The sequence below is a fragment of the Echinops telfairi genome, unplaced genomic scaffold, assembly GCF_000313985.2.
Source record: "Echinops telfairi isolate 266 unplaced genomic scaffold, ASM31398v2 ScPeMD7_31;HRSCAF=116, whole genome shotgun sequence".
Lineage (NCBI taxonomy): Eukaryota > Metazoa > Chordata > Mammalia > Afrosoricida > Tenrecidae > Echinops > Echinops telfairi.
The window spans coordinates 26,431,504-26,446,645 of record NW_022103928.1 but is presented as its reverse complement, the minus strand read 5'-3'; positions in this window follow the sequence as shown (position 1 = coordinate 26,446,645).

Below are 15,142 nucleotides of genomic sequence, written 5' to 3'. Positions count from 1 at the left end.
CCACATGTGATTATCGGCCAGGCTGGCACAATTAACTAACTCACACGATTTTCGATCTTTCCCCACATTGTTCTCCCACTCTATCTAGTACCTTCTAATAATGTGATTTCTTTCAGAAGAGTTGGTAGTGGTAGCTAGATATCATCTACTACTACCACATCCTATCTGGTCTCAGGGTCATGGACACTGACATTTGTGTGGCCTGTGAGTTCATTGGACTAATTGTTTCCATGTGTCTTCCATTTTCATAACTCCTTTTTCCTCCAGATAGGGAGAGACCATGGCAACTTACACGGGCAGTCACCTTAGATGACTCCAGTCTCTACTCACCGAAGTAGGGTGTTATCTTCGTGGACTACATTATGGCAATTAACGTTGGGTCCCTTGAGATTCTGATCCCGAGCCCCCAACCTCATCAACTCATTTCTGCAAGATGTGTGATTATGTATATGTTTTCTTAACTCTGCTCCCTGTATGCTCCACCACATCCATGGATATATTTACAGCAAAGGTAAATCCCCATGTACAAATAACTCTGTCAAATACACACACACACACACACACATAATATAAGATAATAGAGAGAGAGATACACATTTGTAAGTATATAAAGGAGGGAGAGTAGGAGTATATCATAATATATCAAATATGTTCTTATATATTATAATAGATAATATATATAATATACATATAAATATTTAAATGTATTTATATTGTGTTTATAAATATATATATTTATATATATTATACATTTATATATACTTGTCTTATATTATAATTATATGATATATATTTATGTGTCTTATATTATATTATACTCCCACTCTTCCTCCCATGACCATTTATCCTGCATGTTTACCCATGCATCTAGTTGTAGATAATTATGGTAGTTACATAATTTCATGTCAACTTGAAGATATATAAAAGGGTAGGGGTGGAGTTTAGCCTGTTAATTAGGTCCCAGTCTGATGGTGACTCCTTGTGGGTGTGGCCTTGTCATAAGGAGGGTCCTGGGAACCTCCCCCTGTCTGTGTCCCTTCACCTTCTTGCTAGTGGACCCTGGTTGTTGTCAGAGTCCTGGAGATGCATCCACCGCCATTGGGTCCATGGGACTTTGCATTCTCTGGCCTGTGATCTTCCTGCTTTCTGCATCGTTGCATGTGGCTTTGTGAGTCTGAAGAGGGACTTATGGACGAGTTTCAGACTCAAGGACTTGAGTTGGACTGGGCTGGGATGTTTTCTTGATATAAAGCTCATAAATGAGTGTCACTGGATTTGTTTCTCTGGCTAACCTGCACTAACTCAATAATTGTTATTACAGGATTGTGCGTATAATAGAACTTACCTCTTGTTGCCTTTAACTCTTGCAACTGCTCCAGTGTCTTCTCCTGCTTCCATCATTTTTGCCAGCCTCCTTCTTGTAGATTGCCTTCCCCTTCATCTACTTTAACATATGTAAATCTACTTGACTTCCTCTTCACTTGAAGTTCTGTAACTACACTATTTCCTCTTTTTACTTTCTTAATTATCTTTGTTTCAAGTTGTGATTTCTGGTTCCCTGTTTTCAGTCTTGTATGTTTGTTTTACTTTGGACACTTCTATTTTGGGGCGATGTTATCATGTGTGTTAATCTCAAGAACCACTTTGGATGACAATTTGGCAGTTCCTTACCAAATTAAACATAGAATTACCATACGAACTAGCGATCACAACCCCAACACAATCACAAACTCAATTAATTTGAAAACATATGTCTACACAAAAACTTGCACACAAATATTTATTTCAGCTTTATTCTAATTGCCCCAAATTGGAAGTAACCAAGATGCCTTTCAGTAGGTGAGTGAACAGATGATAATGCATCCATACAATGAGATATTGTATACAATGGGATTCAATGATAAAGAGAAATAATCAACTCAGAAAAGGCATGAAAGAAAATTAAATGCATACTGCTAAGCAAAGGAAGCCAGTCTGAAACGCTTGCATATTATATGAGCTCAACTATATGCCAAGCTGGAAGATGGAAAGCTATAGAGGCCTGTAAAAATCACCAACACAAAGATAGCAGTAACTGCCAGGGTCTTGTGAAGGGGAGGGAGGAGGAATGCACAAGTGAGGAACAGGACCCTGTTTGGACAGTGAAACTATTCTATGTAACACTGTAATATGGATATATGAATTTTTGTCAAAATCCATAGAATTAGGCATAAAGAAGGAACCATAAATTAAGCTCTGCACTTAAGTTAATCATAATGTCGGAATACCGGTTCCCTGTGGTGCAATTGAACTGCCTATTGTTTGTTGGAAATTTGATCAGCAGCCTTTTGGTAGACTTTTGCCTTAGTTCGTTAAAAAACCATTTGGGAGGTGCCCCCACCTTGCCCCAGTTCTTGTTGGATACGCATAAGACTAACCACAAGATTGGTATTTTGAACCCACCAGCTGGTATGCAGGAGAACGAAGAGACTTTCCACTCCCTTAAAGATTTATGAGCAACCCTACATGGAACCTCAATGTGTTTGTTTTGATTTGTGTTAGACCTTTGAAGAAGCAGCAATGGGGATTGAGTAGGCCCAGATTTTGTTGTTGTTGTTTGTGCTTTTTTTTTTTTCCAGTTTCTGAGGGGTTGTTACTTAAAAAACAATATTTCAAAATTGAATTATATCAAAGAGAAAATATATTGGTATTTTTAAATACATATAAGTAGCTTTAAGCATTTATATTAAAAAATAAGGAAGATTCAAAAACAATGATCTGAAATGTTTCACTCAAGAAGCTAGATAAAGGAGAAAATTAGTCATATATATATGGCTAATATATATATATATATATATGACAATATATACAAAGAAAAATAATAACATAAGAGAAGAAATCAGATGAGTAAAAAAATAGAGAAAAGCATTTTAGCTAATAATTGGTTCTTTTAAAACAAGTACCTCTATCTATAGCTTTGCTTCCTAGATCTTTTCTCTGTTTCCTTTTACCTTCCTTGTTTTCCACCATCATACTTGCCCTTCTTCTGTCTCTTAGTATAAACATAGGTGTGCACTTATGTAAATACGTTAATATATTCATAAAAATAGAAGTGTCAACATAGGTACTTACATTTATATGGCAATACTTTGAGGAAGCGGATGAACTTTGGGCCTCTGCTCAAGGCCTCCCTCAATGCAAGAACCCTTCTAACAACCTGGCATTCTGTGATGCTCACCCTCCCATCATGATCACTGAAAACAAAGCAGATGCACAAGCAAATGTGGTGAAAAAAGCTGATGGTGCCTGGCTATCAAAAGATATAGCATCTGGAGTCTTAAAGGTTAGAAGACAGACAAGCGGCCATCAAGCTGAGGAGCAACACAGCCCACATGGAAGAAGCAACCCAGCCTGTGCAATCATGCGGTATCAACCAGAATCGGGTAAAAGGCATCAGAAGGTCACAAACAAACAAACAAACAAACAAACATATTGTTGAGAATGAGGGGGGTGGGAGAGGAGTCCCAAAACCCATCTGTAGGCAATGGGACATCCCCTCACAAAAGGGTCACACAGAAGGGATGTATAATGCTGGTGAAACACACAATATTGCTCTGGTTCATTGACCCCCACCATCATGACCCCAATACTGCCGTTCACTGTGGGTTGGGCCAGAGTATGTACACAGGTACAGATAAGAGCTCACAACACATGGACTCCAGGTCAGAGAAAGCCCTCAGGAACAGAAATGGGAGTAGTGATACCAGGAGGGTAGGGAGATGGTGGGGAGAGGAGGGGGGAAGTAAGCACAGAGGAAGGGAGACAGCAGTCAGTGTAAGAAATGAAAATAATAATGATAATTTATAATTTATCAAGGGATCACAAAGGGTTGAGGGGAGAGCGAGGGTAAAAAGAGGAGCTGATACCAAGGGCTCAAATAGAATGTAAATGTCTAGGAAATAATGATGGGATCATATGTACAAATATGCTTGCTACAATTGATGTAAGGATTGTTATAAGAGCTGTAAGAGGCCCCAATAAAATGATCTTCCAAAAAAATGGAATAAAACCTAACTCACTGCCAACAAATTGATTTCAAGTACAGAGGACTAATCAAGAAAAAGAGTGAGAAAGATAAGCTACCAAAATAAAGAGTAAATGAGAACAATGTTACTATAAATGCCATAGACATCACAAGTAGTATTCACAAAAGAGAGTATGCCCACAAAACTAGGGTTAGGATTTACAACACATATTTTGCAGGACACAGTTCAATCTATAACATTAGCTATTAATATTTTAAGCATTTTAGTGTTGTGGTACTTACATAATCTGGTCAATTTGAGAAGATTGCAAGTGAAGGGGTGGAGTCTGGCCTGTCAATCAAGATATAACCAATGAGGCATGGCCTTCTCCTGAGAATTCTGGGAAATCCTGTATTTTCCTCCTTGGAGGCGAGAGACACACTCTCTCTCTGCTCGCTCCCTGAGAAAGACTCTACTGACAAGACACCTGGCCCTGCGAGCTGGAGAAGCCACATGGACCTACCCTGATGCAACCCGACCTCTGGAGCTGGAGAAGCCACGTAGAGACCCCCATCAGCACTGAGATGCTTACAACGCCACTGGATCCACACAAATTCCAACCTATTGGCCTCTGACCCTTCTGCATTCAACATCATTGTATGTATTTCATGAGTCTGAAGAGGACTTCATAGATTGGTGTCAGACATATGGGCTAATATTGGACTTGTGGATTTTATCTGGACTGGGCTGGGCTGTTTCTCAATATTCAACTGCTCTTGTATCTAAACCTCTTTCTTATACACATATGTGTCTCTATGAATTTGTTTCTCTAGTCTACCCAGACTAACACAAGTGTCTTCAGTTCTTTTTTTTTAATCATTTTATTGGGTGCTCGTACAACTCTTATCACAATCCATCCATCCATCCATTGTGTCAAGCACATTTGTACATTTGTTGCCATCATAATTTTCAGAACATTTTCTTTCTACTTGAGCCCTTGGTATCAGCTCCTCAATTTTTTCCTTCCCTCACCCGCCCTCCCTCCCTCTTGAACCCTTGATAATTTATAAATTATTATTTTTTCATGTCTTACACTGACTGATGTCTCCCAGTTCTAAAGAATTAACATTTAATATCCCGAGTGTACTGGGGTAATCTGCATAGTCAACTGAAATCTGTTCATCAATATAAGTTATTTCCTACATTCAAATATTTATTTGGAACTTTTGGTTGTGTTAGTTAAATAATCACAGAGCATTATCATGAGTCTGACATTCAACACTTTGTTTCCATTGCCTTCTCCTCAATGTGCCATCACGTATTTGGCTTTTTCCTGGGTTTCCTGTCTCCATTCATCCTCCTAGATAATTTGTCCATTATTATTTTGTCATATCTTGCACTGTCTAATGGCTCCCTTCACCCACTTTTCTGTTATCCATCCCCCAGGGAGGAGGTTAGATCCTTGTAATCGGTTCCCCCTTTCCAACCCACCCCTCCTCTCCCCTCCAAGTATCGCCACTCTCACCACTGGTCCTAAAGGGATCATCTGTCCTGGATTCCCTGTGTTTCCAGTTCCTATCTGTACCAGTGTACATCCTCTGGTCTAGCCAGATTTGTAAGGTAGAATTGGGATCATGATAGTGGGGGTGGGAGGAAGCATTTAGGAACTAGAGGAAAGTTATATGTTTCATCATTGCTACACTGCACCCTGACTGGCTCATCTCCTCCCTGCGACCCTTCCATAAGGGGATGTCCAATTACCTACAGATGGGCTTAGGTTCTCCACTCTGCACTGCCCCTCATTCACAATGATATGATTTTTTGTTCTGATGATGTCTGATACCTGATCCCTTCAACAACTCATGATCGCACAGGTTGGTGTGCTTCTTCCATGTGGGCTTTGTTGCTTCTGAGCTAGGTGGCTGGTTGATTACCTTCAAGCCTTTAAGACCCCAGATGCTATATCTTTTGATAGCCAGGCACCATGAGCTTTCTTCGCCACATTTGCTTATGCACCCATTTGTCTTCAGTTATCATATCGGGAAGGTGAGCACACAATGATATGATTTTTGTTCTTTGATGCCTAATAACTGATCCCTTCAGCACCACATTATCATGCAGGCTGGTGTGCTTCTTCCATGTGGGCTTTGTTGCTTCTGAGCTAGATGGCCGCTTGTTTACCTTCAAGTCTTTAAAACCACAGATGCCATATCTTTTGACAGCTGGGCACCATCAGTTTTTTTCACCACATTTGTTTATGCACACATTTTTCTTCAGCGATGAAATGGTACCAATTTTGTACAAAACAGATGGGCAATTTGTCACTCTTTTTTCAGCCTATTGGTGATTGATTAATGCCCATCTGTTAGTCAGCAAAGCTTGTAGTTGTGCCATATCCTTGTTTCCCAAAGGTAAGTTATGTGACATTTTGCTGAAAAATAAGTAATCCAAAGAAAGACTTGATCGAGATAGAAGAAAATACGCAAAGAAACGAAAAGCAAGAGACCTGGAATCAAGTTCTGATCTCATGTCAATGGAGTTACAGAGCAAATAGGAAAGACCATGGGGATGCTGACATTGCCACAATGTGAGAAACTCCAGTTATGCAGCCAAAGGAATGAAGTGAAGGCAAATGTACCAGCATAAAGGAGGAAGGCTGATAAAAAGGACGAAGAGGAAGAGGAAGTGAGAAGTGACGCTGATAAAAAGCTTACACTAAAGGGACTCTCAGCGATAGCTCATGACACCGAAAGTTAAAGGATACAATGTCTGAAGCTAATCCAGACGTAGAAACCCCCCAACCAAGCCCATTGTTATTGAATTGATTTCAACTCACAGCTGCTCTGGAGAGGGTTTTCCGGATGGCTGGCACTTCACAGGAGCAGAGAGCCGCGTCTTAACCCACGATGTTTCTAATGATTTAAATGGCAGTACTCAAAGGGAGCGCCAAAAAGTGCCTAGAGAAACTTTATTATATTTTAATTTCATTTTTCACCAATTTTTTTGAAGACTTCTGGTATATGTAAAGGACATGAGGCAAGGTGTCACCATCCTTGCTTCTAAGAAGCATTCTGGCTGTACTTTTTCAAAGACAGATTTGGTCTTCTGGCAGTCAATGGTATAATAAATAGTCTCCATACTTCATGGTACAATAAATGGTATAATAAATCGTCTCCACCAACACCATACTTCAAAGTATCAAGTCTTTTCTGGTATCCTTTCTGTCATTGCCCAGCTTTCACATGCATATGAAGTGACTGAAAATACCATGGCTTAGCTCAGGGTTAACTTAGTCTTCAATGGACATCTTTGTTTTTTTTTAACACTTGCAAGAGGTCCTTTACAATGGATTTGCCTCATCATTGGATTTCTTGACTGCTGTTTTGGGGGGCATTGGTTATAGATCCAAGCAGGACAAAATCTTTGACAATTTCCATCTTTTCTCCATTTATCACGGATGTTACCTATGGGTCCAGTTGTGAGGATTTTGGTCTTCTTCACAAAGTTGTAATCCATACTGAAGGCTACAATCCATGACCTTCATCAGCAAGTGCTTCGAGTTCTCCTCACTTTCAGCAAGCCAGGTTGCGCCATTTGCACATCCAAGATAATAAGCCTTCCTCCAATCCTGATGCCAAGTTCTTCTTTATATAATCCAGCTTCTCTGACGATTTGCTCAGTATGCAGGTGAATAAGTATGGTGAGAAGATACAACCCTGACGTGTACCTTTTCTGACTTTAGAACCTGCAGTATTCTCTTGTTCTGTCACACAACAAGCTCAGGATCCATGTACAGGTACCACATGAATACAACGAAACACTCGGGAATTCCTGTTCTTCTCAAGTAGTTTGTTATGATCCACACAATCGAACGCCTTGACATAGTCACTGAAACACAACTACACACCTTTCTGGGATTCTCTGCTTTTAGCCAAGATGCATCTGATGTCAGCAATGGTATCCTTTGTTCCACATCCTCTTCTGAGTCCAACCTGAATCTCTGGCATCTCCCCGTCCATCTACTGCTACAACTGTTATTGAATGATCTTCAGCAAAATGTTACTTGCCTGTGATACCAATGATATTGTTCTATAATTGGAGCATTCTGCTGTGCTACTTCTCTTTGAAATGGGTTCAAATATGAAACTCTTCAAGTCAGTTGGCCATGTAGCTGTCTTCCAAATTTCTTGGCATAGATGAGTGAGTGCTTCCAGTGCTTCATCAGCTTGTTAATGGCATTTCATCAATTCCTGGAGCCTTAGTTTTGGCTAATGTGTTCAATGGAGCTTGGACTTCTTTCAGTACCATTGGTTCTTGCTCATATGCCATCTCTTGAAATGGTTGAATGTCAACTTGTTCTTTTTGGTACTGTGATTTTGGATTCTTTTCATTTTCTTTTTTTTACAGTTTTATTGGCACTTAATTCACAGATGCAATTCAATAGTTCAATCATATCAAGAAGTTATACAATCAGTACCACATAAATTTTAGAACCTTTTCTTCTTCATTGCACTCATTTTCATTAGTGTAATTTTAAAAAATTGTGGCAAAAATATACACCACTAAACATTTTCCAATGGAGCCCTGGTGGTGTAGTGACTACCTGTTGGGCTGAGATCTGCATGGTCAGCAGTTCAAAAATCACTAGCAGCTCTTCAGGAAAAACCTGGGCTTTCTACACCGGTATACAATTAGTCTCAGAAACCCACAGCTGCTAGTTAGTAAGAGTCAGTATTGACTTGATGGCAGTGAGAAACATTTTCCAATTCAGCAACTTCTACATGTATAATTCAATGCCATCAATGATATTCTTTGTGTTGTGTAACCCTTTTGATACCCTTTTCAAAATTATTCCAGAACCATGAACATAAATTCAATGCTCTCTAAGTAAAAACTTGTTTTCCATCTTCTTGTGATGCTTCCTACATCAGTCAATATTTTGCTCATAGAATCTTTCAATGTTGCAACTTGAGGCTTGAATGTTTTCTTGAATCCTCTCCATTTAAAATATGCTGAGCATCTTCTTCCTTTTTAGTTTTCTTTTTTAGTAATTTTATTCAGGACTCAAGTTTTTATAACAATTCATCCATCCATAGTGTCAAGCACATTTGTACCTATGTTACCATCATCCTTTTCAAAAACATTTTCTTTCTACCTGAGTCCTTGATATCAGCTCCTCCCTTCTGAGTTCTCTAATTCTAGGTTTTTGCACTATATTTGACTTTGTCTTCCCAAGCTGCCCTTTGAATTTTTCTGTTCAGCTCTTTTACTACAGCATTTATTCCCTGTGCCTTAGCTGCTTTGTAATCAAAAGTAAGTTTCAGAGTCTCTTCTGACATCCACTTTAATCTTTAAAAAAAAAAAGTTCCCTTCTTTTTAATGAGCCTTTGCTTTCTTCATGAATGATGTTCTTTACATCGCCCCGCAGCACCTCAGGTCTTCTGTCAGTAATGTTTAATGCAACAAATCTGTTCTTGAGATGTCCTCAAACTCAGGTGGGATAGAATCAAGGCCATGTTTTTTTTTCTCGTCTGGACTTGTTTAACTTACAAAAGAACCACTAATGGTCTGTTCCACAGTTGGCCACTCACCTGGTTTTAGCTGCTAATATCGAGCTCTTCCATTGTCTCTTACCTCAGATGCAGTCAATTTGATTTCTGTAGAGTCATCTGGAGAAGTCCACTTGAATAGTTGCAGTTTGTGTTGTTAAAAAGAGGTATTTTGGGCGAGGAAATTGTTTTTCTTGCAAAATGCAATCTTGTCAGCTCCAGCTTTGTTTCTAGCACCAAGACCATATTTCCTAACTAATGTTCTTTCCACGTTTGTTTCCAACTTTTGTGTTCCAATCACTAATAGTATTCAATGCATCGTGGTTGTATGTTTGATTAACTTTAGACTGATGACCGATAGAATTCTTCAATATCTTCATCACTGACTTCAGTGGTTGATGCATAAATTTGAATAGTTGTTTTGATTGGATTCTTCAATATTTGAACTTGAGGTGTGAATTTTTCTTTAGTTCTTTCAGCTTGAAAAATTCTGAAAACATTCTTCCATCTGGGTTTTCTAGCATTTCATTTCATTATAAATTTATTTCTATTCTCGAATCAATCTTTGAAATCTTCTGTTCAGTTATTTTATTTCAAGTTTCTTTCTTTTTACTTTTATTTTGGTCAGTCTCCTCTGACCATCATTTTGATCTTTCTTCTGAATGACCATTTGCTTTCCTCGTGTCCGATGTCATCGCACAGCAATTCTGGTTCTCAGTCATTAATGATCAGTGGATCTAATCTATTCTTGAGATGCTTTCGAAATTCAGGTGGGGCATATTCAATATTGTGCTTTGACTCCCGTGGACATGTTTTAATTTTCTTTACTTTAACCATGAACTTATATACGAAAAATTATTATGCCTATTACACAGATGGCGCCTGCTTTGTTTTGACTGATAATATGAAGCTTCTCCTTTTTCTCTTTCAACAGAATGAGTTTGATTCCTGTGTATTCTATCCTGTGAGGGCTGGAATACTGGTAATAATAACAGGCTTGAAAGGGGACCTCTTAGCATAGCTGGAGACAATAGGCCCAGAAAAAGCCCTGCTGTAGAGTCAGTGACAGAGGGCAAGGCTGAGAGGAGGCCTCTCCAAGCTGAAAGAGCTACCCTGCTATGAAGAAGGGAGATTTTGCCTACATGGTTCTTGATCTTGAACTTCAGCTGTAGCTTGTTGATCTCAATGTTGAGTTGTACCCAATTACTTCCTAATGAGTCACTTAACTGCAGCATGGTGTGTGAGTTCTGTGCCTGGTTGCAATGGATTACTACATCCAAAAGAGAAGTAGAGTGTTGTAGAAAGAACAGCTGGTGTCAGAATTGGTAGAAAGGTTGGAAAATAGACGTATGTTTGGGCAGATCTTGGTTGTCATTATCCCCTCAGACATTAGACAGGTGTTGATATTACTGCTACCATGGCTTTACCCAGAGTTCTTTGCTTGTATTTTTTTAATAAGATAAGTAACAAGGGCTTCTTCTTTTTCTTTTTATTCTTTTGCTCTTCATCCATTTATACTTTGCAAGTTTCATGCCTGGATTGTGAAAGGGGAATTTTGGCAAGATGCCCTCTGGAATCTTTTCCAATTTTAAGATTCAATTATCTGAAATGTACATGTAAATTAAAAATTATATTTTCGCTCTGGGTCTCACACCTAGATTGACTTAATAAAGGAGTAATGTCAGTCACGTAGAAAATGTCTTAAGTAAAAAGAGAGAGAGAGAAGATACAGACTGAAACCTTAGAGGCTGAAGCATTGTTCATTTCTATAATTTATAACAAAAGAAGTTACACATTTAAATGACAAAGATATGGCCGATATGGTACAGTGTTAACTATCAAACTTAAAAAGTGAAGCCTTACAGGCATTTGTGGTATTTTTCTTTCAATTTTCTATAGATGTAAAATGTTTAAAAGAAAAAGGAATAAAAATTAGCAAAAGTACATGCTCCCCTGAATATAACACCACACATTCCTTTAAGTGTTCTCTTATAGGGATACATAGTTCTACATTGGCACCACACATTTGCATATTATAAAAACCATATCTATTTTGCAAATAGTCTCGATATTTGAAACTACCTCACATTATTTACCTTTCAGTGCTAATGCATGAATAGCATTATCTTACATATAACTCAAAATAGGTCAATAGCTAGGTTAAATCTGAAACAGTTTGATGCAGGTATAAGGCTCAATGAAGCTAAAATTTTCAATAACTTTTCAACAACTTCTTTTTTTCTTCTTTGTCTACAATAGTTTGTTTTAAACTTAAAACAGCATCATGAAATCCAGGATTTATGTTCAACACTTTCTTGAAATCTTCTAAAGCCTATCAAAATATCCTAGCCTAGGTAGTATTAGCCCTCTATTATAATACGGAACTTCAACATTGAGTCGGGCTTCTATAGCAAATGTTTCATCACCATGGCTTCGTAAAACAACCCCGAAGCACTTGATTTGTCCCCTATTATACGCAGTAGCCAAACCCTCAGGGCAGCATTTGTTTCCAGGACCTGGCAAATGTGCGCGGAGTACAGCATCCCGGCTCCTGCACGTTCACCTGTCTTGCGCTGAGCGTGGGCGAGTGGCAGGGTCCGGTGGCTCGAGGCCCCGCGGTACAAAGTCCTGCTTTTGGTGTTGAACGTGGGTTGGTTTCAGGACCCTGGAAAACGTCTGGAAGGCGGTGAGTCTAGAGTAGCGTAGAGGTGGCTAAAGTGGGGAAAGAGGAAATGCTACTCAGGTGGTCATCACCTGCCAGAGCCTTTCCTGGCGCTGGGGAGTATGTTCAAGGTTCGTTTCATCGCAGGAGAGGGGCGTGACACCATGCAGGAGGTACTCGGTGAATGCGGCCAGGATCCCATTTAGCGTGAGGTGACTTATCGTAACCGCATGTAGGGCAGAGGAGGACTGCTCCATCAAGTTCTCTTGACTGTAACCTGCCTGGAGGAAGATTGCCAGGTTTTTTCTTCTGAGGTGCCCCTGGGTGGCTTTGAAATGCAGTTTCCGACCCTTACTTTAAAACGCCCTTCCAACGCGGTGCAGTGGAAAACAGGAGCCCTGGTGGCGGACTGATTCTGTGTTGGGCTGCAGCTAGCCGCAAAGTCCGCGATTCGAACCCCCAGCCACTCTTCGGGAGAAAGACAGGTTTCTACTCCTGTAAAGAGTTATTCTTAGCTATCCACACGGCTCGTTCAACCCTGTCCTACAGGGTCACTATGAGTCGGCATCGACTTCTTGGCAGTGAGTTTCGTTTTGAGACATTAAATCATTTCCTTTCATACAGAGTTGTGCAGCTAACTCACTGCACCGAGGCTTCTGAGACTTGGTTAGAAGGCGGTGACACCCAGCAGGGGTAAAAGCAGAAACTCCATCTGAACCCTACTTGTGGTTACAGCAGGCGGCACTGGGCAACCACGAGTGCAGGGGTTCTCCACCTTGGGTTGCAACCCCTTTGGGGGTCAAACGACCCTTTCACACGCTCACCCAATTCATACCAGTAGCAAAATTACAGTTATGAGGTAGCAATGAACATCATTTTGTGGTTCGGGGGGTCACCACAACATGAGGAACTGTACGAAAGAGTCACGCCTTTAGGAAGGTGGAGAAACCGCTGCTCTAGTGAGAAGCTTGCTTCCCAACTTGTGTTTACTCCTGGCTGTCTGCCATGTTACACTTTCTCTCGTTCACTGCGATGTGCAGCTTGGCAGGAGGAACGTCTCTTCCCACAATGCTAGTCAAATGCTCATTCATTTCTAAGATCCCTTTCCCATGCAAGGAAAAGCATCTATGTTGTCATTCAAGGTCTCACCCACGGAAGTCTTGGGCATCATTATAGAAACGAGAGGCCTTGGGAAGGATGTTAATGACAAAATGGCAATATGAAACATGATTTTTAATAATCCTTACCCTAAGTCCTCTTTGCAACCTTCTATAATGTGGCAGCTACCACTTAGGGTAGATGTTTTAGTTAAAATGACATTTCATGCATGCTGCAGCCCCAAGGCTCAAAGCAATGGAAAGGAATAAAGATCCTGCCAAGGAGCCAATCCCATTGTCCAAGGAACTCCACCTCCCTACCTCCCTTGGGCTGGAGGTCGCCGGCTCTGATCCAGAGAGACGCTAAACCACTTCCCTCTTCACCCTTTGGATACTTTTGCAAATAGGACGTACGTTCACACTAGGGAACAGTCCCTAACTGACCTGTGAATTTCAATTTGAACAGTTTCCCCTTCATTTTGATAATGGTAGTGATGCAAATTCAGCTAGGCATGGGGTCTAAGATCTTATATTTAAAGAAAGAAAATTGCCTTCACATTGAATCTGACTCATGCTGACCCCATGGGCATCAAAGTTGAGCTAAACTCCTTTTTTGAAAATAGACTGCCAGGACTTTCTTCCACAGCACCACCGAGTACATTGGAACTGCCAAGTGCCAAATGTAAACCAATGGCAGCACCCAGAGACCTCCCTGTGTGTCGAGCACAACTGTGCTCCACAGAGTTTTCAATGGCTGGTTTGGGAGGACACTGGCCTTTCTTCCCAGGTGCCTTGGGGTGAACTCAAACCTCCCACCTTTGATTAGCAGCCAAATGTGTTATGTGCTGCATCCCCTAGGGATCTCATATTTAAGGATGGGCCAGGGACGTTGTAGATCTACACTGGATAGTCAATCCCTGGGTGGCAAGGTTGCACAAGACCAATGAGAAGTGCTTTTTAGGGACTTAGTATTTTTTAGGGATTGGAAAGGGTGCAGGGATCGCTTATAGATAAAGAGACAAAGAGGCTTACCCACTATAGTCCTTGGCCTATGGTCCAGTTTTAAGTGGACATTACTCTGTTTGGGTACATTGAGATTCCAAGCAATACTTTTTAAATTTTTATTGAATACTTTTATTGGAGGCTCTTACAGCTCTTATCACAATCCATACATTCATCCATTGTGTCAAGCACATTTGTACATATGTTGCTGTCATCATTTTCAAAGCATTTTCTTTCTCCTTGAGCCCTTGATATCAGCACCTCATTTTTTCTCTTCCCACGCCCACCATCCTTCCCTCATGAACCCTTGATAAATTATAAATTATAATTTTCATATCTAACATTGTCCACCCACTTTTCTGTTGTTCATCCCCCTGGAAGGGGGTTATATAAGGATCCTTGTGATCGATTCCCCCCTTTTCCCCTCCTGGTATCTCTGTTCTCATTATTGGCCTTGAGGGGTTTATCTATCCTGGATTCCCTGTGGTGCGGGCTCTTATCTTATCTGTACATGTTCTGGTCTAGCCAGATTTGTAAGGTAGAATTGAGGTCATGATAGTGGAGGGGGAGGAAGCATTAAAGAACTAAGGGAAAGTTGTATGTTTTATCAGTGCTATACTGCACCCTGACTGGCTTGTCTCTTCCTTGTGACCTTTCTGTCAAGGGATGTCCAATTGTCTACAGATAGGCTTGGGGTCTCCACTCCTCACCCCACCCTCATTCACATTGGTATGATTTTTATTTTGGTATGATTTTTGTTCTGGGTCTTAGATGCCTGATACCTGATCTGATCAAACACCTCATGATCACACAGACTGGTGTGCTTCT